Source organism: Amblyomma maculatum, chromosome 2, assembly GCF_055883805.1.
Source record: "Amblyomma maculatum isolate TAMU_Amacu chromosome 2, ASM5588380v1, whole genome shotgun sequence".
NCBI classification, from domain to species: Eukaryota; Metazoa; Arthropoda; class Arachnida; order Ixodida; family Ixodidae; genus Amblyomma; species Amblyomma maculatum.
Window position 1 is genome coordinate 29452535 of NC_139345.1, and position 9077 is coordinate 29461611.

At 44.0% G+C, this 9077-nt stretch overlaps 1 protein-coding gene across 1 annotated transcript in view; it reads right to left on the reverse strand.

Moving 5' to 3' along the window:
• Mo25 (calcium binding protein Mo25) overlaps positions 1–8984 on the reverse strand; it is a 28762-nt gene extending 19778 nt beyond the window's left edge. The window contains exon 1 of the mRNA XM_084593650.1: positions 8802–8984. The gene's annotated coding sequence lies outside the window, so the exon portion shown is untranslated. The remainder of the gene's footprint in view (positions 1–8801) is intronic.
• Positions 8985–9077: the final 93 nt, after the last annotated feature.

Sequence of the window (9077 nt, forward strand, 5' to 3'; positions counted from 1 at the left end):
GTGCTTACAGTGCTAGAAGGTTAGACTTTTCAGTCACTGTGTCTACTACATAAGCTGTTTCTTTCTACTAACACAAATGAAGTTCAAAAATGGAAGCAGCCAGTATTTCAAAGCTGTCCAGCAAGGGTACTGTACAAGGATCAGCAAATATGCATTTCCAAATGGATGCTACCCCAACATATTTACCGGGCACAGCAGCAAATGCCATGATTATATAATTACACCATTTGCTACATAGAGATAGATATGACTCAAATAAGTACAACAAACCATGCATTCACTCTCGTCAGTAAGATGATTCTATTCATTCATACTACTAGGTAAAACGAAGTACCTTATTTAGGAAAGTACAGTATGGTCACAGGTCTGGTCTTTTCAGCAACCACATGGTTGCCAAAATTCAGTCGTTACAATTTTTGCATTTATGACAGTGGAAATCAAAATGACTGCATATTTTTGGCTTTTAAAGAGCGTTTGACTGTGGCCCATATGATTAAATAAACTGCCTGTTCTTTGGATACAACCTACAGTTAGAGGGGTCCAAGACTACCTCTCAGGAAGATTTCAACACATCTGAAAGGTGCTGCATCCCACTCTGCAAATATCCAGTGAGCCTCAGGGGTCTGTTTTAAGGGTGTTTATTGTTTTCGAGCTATGTCAATGGCACTGTTAAAAACATTTCAGCCAAAGTCCACTTGTATGCAAACAAATGTGTCATGTACAGCCCCACAGTAAAGGAATAAGTTTGCACTCTACGAAACTACCTAGATAGCATCTACTACAGTGCATAATGTGTAAAAAGACACCGAATTAAAATAAATGCAAAGATGTTTCTTTTATGCATAACCGTAGCCCAATGAACTCAGTGTACTATTTAAATTCTACTTCAAAAAGAAAAAAAAAAATCTTCCAATTCAAGTATGTTGGTGTGCATTTCAAGGAAGACTTCACGTGAATTTGAAAACCCATGATGAATATATATCAACAAGCATCTAGAGTGCTGAATTTCTTATGGTGAAATATAGATGAACTGCTGTACAGCCGCCCAAATGTTTAACTGGCATGCGCCACATCTGCAATTCTGTGCTCCTGAACCTTAGTGAGGATAAAACTTGCCAGAAGTTCAAGATTACACAAGTGCTTGGTGAGCCCTTGCCTATGCTTGACTTCTAAGGTTGGCTCACCTATAACACTTAGAATCATAGAAAATGCGGCCACCGTGCTTGCCAGTTAAAGATTTGAGCGGCTGTACCTCACACATATAATAACAATAATAATTGGCTCAAAGGAAGGGAAAGGCGCTGTATCTGTCACACTTGTTTATGTGGATACCTGAACCCCACTGTAAGGGAAGGGAGGAGGGTGGGATTGAAAGTGGAGAGAAAGAGGAGCTGTAGTGGAGGGCTACGGAGTAATTTCGACCACCTGAAGATCTTTAACGTGCGCTGACATCACACAACACCAGGACACCTCGTTTCGACTCTGTCGAAATGTAGCTGGCGGCGGTCGGGATCGAACCCATACCTCAAACATATCGGATCCATTTTTTAATATCGCAGTGCAGTGTGGGATCCATGCATGATTACAAAATTGGATGCTTTAGAATGTGCACAGAACCGCACAGACTGCTTTGTCATCAATGATTATGATTTCTGATATAGTGTTTCAGCAATAGAGAAATCTTCAGGTTACAAACTACTGTGTAGCAAGCCCCTGCGGAGTAAAGCAGAAATGTTCTACAGCATTTATTTCAACAAAACCAGCATATATAATACTATGTTCAGCTGCCACATTTTATATCTGCAAGTTGAGACTAACGTGTAGGTTTCGGCTTGTTGGCACGGCAGGAAGCTGCTGCATCCTGTTCTGACTAATCATATACAGGCACCAAACCCAGTCCTGGTATTTGTGTTAAATCATCGTGCTCACCACTCTATCATGAATGTACCATCATTATGAGAAGCAGTTGCCAACTGACACGTGAAATTATCAAGGCAGAGATCATTGACAGTTTACAAGAAAACTGTGTGTTGAAGTGTTTGCAGGGGTCAAAGCAGGCTTGAGCATTTTGGAGCAACTCAGGGAGCAGTTATGCCATTTTGAAGCAGCTGTGGAGCAGTAAAACAAGAGTTTTGGAGCATCCTAATTATGTTTTGGAGCAGTTTTCATGATCGAACGCTTCCAATAATTGCAATTTTCGATCCCGGACATATAAAAAATCCAATTTGATTCCTTTTTAGCTCAATGCTCTGCTGACTACATATGCATCTCTAACAAGGTAGGACAAACAACCAAAATATATATAGAAGATGTTTAATGTAACCCCAGCTGACACGAGCAACAATTTGGAACAGACTAGCAGCAAACTGAATGCTTGCTTCCACATTTCATAACTGGAGATATCATAGATTCAAAGGGGGAACCTACCACTTTCAGGCACTCAAGCACCACCCCTTATAACGCATAAGAATGTGGCTTGACACACTTGTTATTGACAATGAAGCTCCATGATTAAGTACCTATCTCAATGCTTATTTTCACAGCACTACCATTAGAAACACCTCGTGTAGTTGTTTGCAGCAGGACAAGTTCCCAGTAGCTCATAGTTGTTTGCGGTACCTGCTTCACGCACTGCTCCAATTTCCCTCACCACCGGTGATTTGAAAGGCTGGGAGAAATTGATATGTCATGTGCACAAAACATCAATTTTTTTTTTTTTTTACAATTCCCTCCAATGCTTTTGCTTAGTTTTAAATTTACTTGCGAACACCAGATTGGGTCACATTTTTTGTAAGCAATAGTATTAATGATCCACTATGCGATAAAAACTGCAAAATTTGATGGCAAAACATCAAGGTAGAATCAAGGTAGACGGGCGTTTGGAGCAGTTGAATCCCGCCACAATGAATACCGCGACAATGAAGGATTTTTTTATTCCCCGTCAGTATCCCAGAGGAATTATCGCTCTAAACTGTTGTGAACGAATCATTTTTGCGGCGTGCTCCCGCTTCAACGAAATTTTTGCAAGCAAAACCAAAATCAAAACATGTTTTACTGGCTAGACAAAAGTCTCAAGTCAAATCCAAAGCCACAGTCAGAACGTAATCACGTGATTGTATTTCCCCCAGCTCTGCCATTTTGGTCTTGTTTCGTGGTAGCGTCCTCACTGCTCCCAGTTGCTCAGATGTTTATAACGACATAGGCTTGCAAAAACAAGCTTCAATCTCAAATGCAGTTGTGCTGTTCTTTCCTTCAAAAGCTCCAAATTAAGCAACCAGGAGGTTTTGCTAAAAACAATGCCGTTTTTGTTCAGAGGGAAGGCATAACGAAATATGCAACTACACTATAAACACTGTAGCCTTGGAAAGAAGGTAGCTAGCTTTCTTGATATAAAAACTGTGTAGAAATTCAGAACTGCTGCTTCTTAAAAATGCAACTTCAAGACGCTATTTCTTCTCTCGTCTTGATGACTCCAGCTTGGACAGTGCCGCGGCGAGCCCTTCCTGTCCATTCTTCAGAAAGGCTTATCCATTCTCAATGCCTGCAAAATTTTTAGACTTGACGCCTTTTGAGAAAAGCAACTCAGCATTGGTGCTCATATTCTTGGCCAGCCTGATCTCTTCCTGTACTTTTTCCCGATTCTGACCTTCTGGGTTTCCTTATCGTGTACATCAAGGTAACGTTGAGGAGTCTTTTTCCTTCAAGACCTGTGCTGATTGAAGGGAAAGAGGGAAGAATATTTTAGCAGGTCCTGGGTGGAGATTTTTTTTTCCGTCAAGAGAGGCGTGCTGCTGGCGCTGCTCAGTCAAAAGGCACGAAGTGCGGGGATGTAGAGTGAGCGCCGATTCCATGCGTTCATAATCTTTGCTTTCATTCTTTTTCTTCCAGTAGTTTGGCGGGTGGTTGGTAAATCAAAGCGACGCAGGGACTCGAAGTCGTGAGTCTGCTTCTTTGCAGGGACTGTGCGTATGCTTTCCTCATTGTAATGAAAATGTCCAAGGGTACTTACTCTGACCGTATGTAGGGCTGCAAATATATTGAGTACCAGCGTACGAGTTAAGCTAAGAAATTATACAAGATGTTCCACATAAGGGGTTAAACTTGAGGTACAAAAGCGGCCAATAGAGTCCAGTGTGCGCTCACACAAAAGCAGTCAAATCCTTAGCACTCCCTCCACTGCCACTCAAGCCAAAGCAGCCCATACCTCACTGGTACGAAAAAAAAGAAAAAAGAAGCAAGCGTGCATATTGTTCCAGCTGTGCTTTGCTGAGGGCAGTTCCAAACCGTCACTCGTTTGAAACCGTGCCGTCTGCGATGGCCATCCTGCTCGCACATCCTTTGCACACACACAAATTAAGCGAGTGCCCAGGGCAGCTCGAAGCCGTCACGCACTTGAACGTGCTTCGAATCTCCAATGGCCAGCCTCTCCTTTCACCCTTCCTGCGCATTGGACTATGGAGATATCTTGCAGCCCCCTCTCACTCCCTCCTAGTAGATGGGGAAAAAAAAAAAAAAAAAAAAAAAAAAAAAAAAAAAAAAAGGGCAGGAGATGCAGAAGTGACGTAGACAAACTTCAATTTTTGTGTCACGCGATTGTCTGCCCAGGACCTGCAAAAATATCCTTCCGCCTCGCACAGTATTGACAGCATATGTCAGTTTTGGTTTCGCGGCAGTTCGGTTTCGCTGTCGGCAGAATTACTTAGACTTTTGGTGCATGTGTCGAGCAGAAGTAGGCGAAAAATCGATTTTGTAGCACCATGTAGCTAAATTTCTGATTTGGCGCAGATGGCGCAGCAGTTCCACCACTGACATTGGCACTGATGCTTGAGTGCCAGTTCACGAAGATTTGAGTGATGAGCAGATGATCAAAGCCGCCCGGAATGAGGAGGACTCTTCTGATGATGAAGATGACCTACAGGATGCATCCGCTGCTGTAACTGCCTCACAGGTGATGGACGCTTTCGATGTCATCAGAAGTTTTGTTGCTACCTGTGATAATGTTGTAATGGGTTTGCTGACTGAATGCGAACGTCACGTGACGCCGTTACTCGTCATGAAGCGCAAGCAAGCCAAGATTAGAGATTTTTGGTATTAAAAGTATTTGCTGCTGCTTGAGCAATTCTTTTTACGTTTCACATTGAATTTTCGTGACAACCAAGTTCCACGATAAATTGTTTTTCGTGCACTGTGAATTTTGTTGCAGGATTCAACTGTATTGCGTTTGGGAGCAGGATGGAGCAAGGAAACCAGTTTGAAGCAGAATTGAGCAAATGGAACAGCATTTCCACCCCTGCGTCCGTATCTCTATTTCTGAAAGAATTGTTTTACTTGCGTCGTCACTGATAATGTGCTTGCCATGCCTGCGTGATGCTAAGCCATTTTTGCCTTTATTTCACTGCTCCGTTGTTCAAAACTAAATGTGTTGCAAGTTAGCGCTCGTGCGTCCACTACACTTTCTTTGTCCTCGTTTAGGTGTGCGCCAAGCTTTTTTTCACAGCGCGTTGTGGCCATATTTCTAAGGAGTGAGAAGTCATATGCTGTACTAATGCTTATCAGAACTCTTTCCTTCTGCATATCAGACACGTCTCAAACTAACTCCAAAAAAGTGTTCAGGATGTCTAAAAAACTACATTTTTATAATTCCTCAGCTTCTCCAAGGTTTCCCCGATTACTTTAGTTAAAAATTCCTCACCACTGAAGAGAGAGGAAAACGTAGCGGGTGATGACAACGGCAAATACACAATACCCATTTAATAAAAATACGTATTTACCGAATCCAGACACTACAACAAAAATAATGTCAATGTGGCCCAAAAGCAAGCTTTCCAGATCGATTTTAATATGACGCTGGAGCAACACTGTGTCATGAATGAAACGCCTACACACGCGCATGCACGCACACAAACACACAGAAATCTAATTCTGACTTTGCTACTGTTAGTGACTTGCACCAGCCCATTGTGTTTTCATCGACATTTGCAATGATTTTTGCAAGTTTTTGCAGATTTTTGCATGTTTAGTGTTACCAGCAGAAATTCATAAGAGGTCTTCCATCAATTTTGCATCAAGGGCATCAGATGATGCCGAGTGTCCAGCACATAAATCACATTGACATGGTATCTTTTTGTTTCTTATGTATACTGCATAGCAAAGTGTCCACTTTAGCTGTCTTGTTTTTGTCGTTCACGAAGTGAGTACTTTACATGTTGGTTGGATCTATACTGGCTGCCACACGCTGTGTCGTGAATGAACCACCTACACGCACACACACACGCAGAAATCTAATTCTGACTTAGCTACTGTTATTGACTTGCACCAGCTTGGTTTCATGAACCATGTGGCAGCATTTTTCAATTGCAGGTTCAATCCATGGGGTTGCATTGCTTTCCAAACAGCTTTTTCATGTACCGAGTCATAGGGCAGTAACTCAGGATGCCTAATATGGGGAACAGAGAACCACTGTTGCTGCCGGCAGTGGAACACTGAATCCAAAGAAAACAAAGCAGGAGCAGCAGAGTGTCAACGGTGGTTATAGATGAGAGAGTACTTTGACCAGCAGTAAGAATCAATTCCTTGCTCGGAACCCATCAGAGTTTTAACATCTCAAAACTCCAGACTTTTCGTCTTTGGGTGGCTCATAGCTGAAAAGTGACACAGCATTGCCGAAAGGTCCTTAGAGCTGGCTCCATCATGCTGAGGTAGGCAAATGCAAGTTGCCCTTTCAGAAACCCCAGGTTGAAATAATAAAAATGAAGTGCTAAAAGTTGAGACTACTTTTGCTGCCAAGGATGCTGTTGATATCATCAGCAAAAGAAGCCCTAAAAGTTAAGAGACTACTTTTGTTGCTAAGAGTGTGGTTGATGTCATGATTAACGAAGGGCATTAAAACACAAAGTGGGCCACATATGAACATCTGAAAATGCTTTCTATATATACTGACTGCCCTGAAATAACAAATGTGATAACCGGATAAAATGCAAGAAGCCCCACAAAGTGCTCGGAAGAAATTTTGGTCTTGTCAGGAAATAGAAAGGTTCCCTTAACCTCTATGGACGGTTCTCACACTAATTGCAGTGGCAATGCTACTATGCTCTAAACAACTAGTGTACCAAGTAGATACAATTGCGCCCTCCAAGTGAAGCTCAGAGAGCTCTTGCTACCGCTATATGACGCTCCAGACTAGAAGTCCAATGGATTTAGACCTAGAGAGCTAGGGAGCCATAAGCTGGGAGCGCCATGGTTGAGGAAGTTCTTGGCCAAATATTACTAGGCAAAGCAGGTAGTGTCTGACGAGCCTAACGAGAGTCCAATCTTGCTGATAGACAAAGACCTCCTTTTGACACACCCTGCAGTCAGACTTTACAACAATTTCAAGCAACTCGACATATGCATCCGATTAAAGCGAAATGCTCCTTTGATGCTGACTGCATTGTTTTTCTCCTTGTTGCTGACGATGGCTAACACTCACAGATGATGGAAGTTTTGTATGCCTCCAGAGCTTGCTTTTACATTTTGGTCCTAGTGACTTGTCATTTGGAAAAAAGAGGCGGAGCAAGAGCATTGCATGCTCCTCAAGGTTCAGCTTGCTGAGCAATTGCCGGATTGAAACAGATAACTCTACCACGCTTGATTGAACAGGAATTGTCCCCTTCTCAGTCCCTCTAAAGGAATAGAACTTCAAGCCCCCGTGCACCTCAAGCCTGACAGCTGACTGTTGTGACTTGGAACTTCTTCGAAATTACACTCATTGGCTTTCCTGGGTCATCACTCATGATGCCTTCCAAATGCTTTAAAAAATCAGACGTTTTGATGACATCTGACCAGTGGCCACCAGTGAAACAAGCATCACAATATTGGGTAAAAGTTGCTTGACAGATCATCGAGTCATTCATCACCTGCACGAGAGAAAACCAATGTATTACCAGCATGCTGCTGTGTCTTGGATACAAAAACTTTAGCACGAGCCTTGTTAACGCTAAATATGGGCTATGCGTACACTCGTTCGAATAAAGCGCCTGTTTCATCTACTCCCTTGTCCTGTGCGTTGGGCACGAGGCAAATAGCATGTTCAGTTGGGGCAAAGAAAACCCCAAACAAACGAACGCCGCTGAAGTGCGCAGTTTCCTTCTTCAGGTCAATACAAACACGAAAACAATGGCTCAGAAAGGAAGAAAAGAGGCCGGTCCTCTCCACAACCGTCCCGATTTTCAGCGCTACAGCTACGACGAGCCAGTGACAGCAGCACTTGATGCCGAGCCAATTTTCCGTCACCCGTCGCTCGCTGCAGGAACGCGCACAAAAAGGCACACGCATCACCGAGGGCGGCACCTCACTCGCAGAGGTCACACAGCACCGAACACACTTGGGGCCACCAGGAAGGAGAGAGAGATTCGAAGCACACGCCGTCGGTTCCAGGCTCCACCACTGTGACGGGAGAAACCATCGAAGGGGCGCTGTGTGGTCTGTCGAATCCTCCACGACATTCCAGTCAGGACGGTCGCCAACGCGCGACCGGGCGGCCGAGCAGCTGCGCTCAAGCGGGCGCCGCTTGCTCAAGCAGCCGCCTCGGCACATGCGAAACGTGGCCGCGAGCGCGTGCGAGCGCACCTACAGCCTCACTCGGTGCGCTACAGAGCGCAGTTGAGGCCTAGTCCCCCGCCGCTGTCCTGCCACCGGAGCATCCTAAGCCTAAACGTATTTACCAACACAACCAAACCTCGGGAGGCAACAGGGAAACTTTGAGGAAGAAATTTTCGCTCGCTCAAGGAGACAAAAGGCCCAGGGACTACTGAGGGTCTCACCTTTATACACAAAGATCCGCTTGATAGGTGGAAACCTGTGCTGTTCTATCGGGTGCACCAAAATAAATTACGGCTCGAATCGCTCGAATGTACGACTACACGCCGCATCCACAGCCAAGCAACTCACCGCTCACCATGACCGCGACTGACGTAAACAGCAACGACACAGGCTCATGACTGCCTAGCCGCACTGGACGCACTACAACATATTTGGAATAATAATAAAAAAAAAATAACCGTACGCAACTGCTGTTGTACAATTACCATATACTTAAT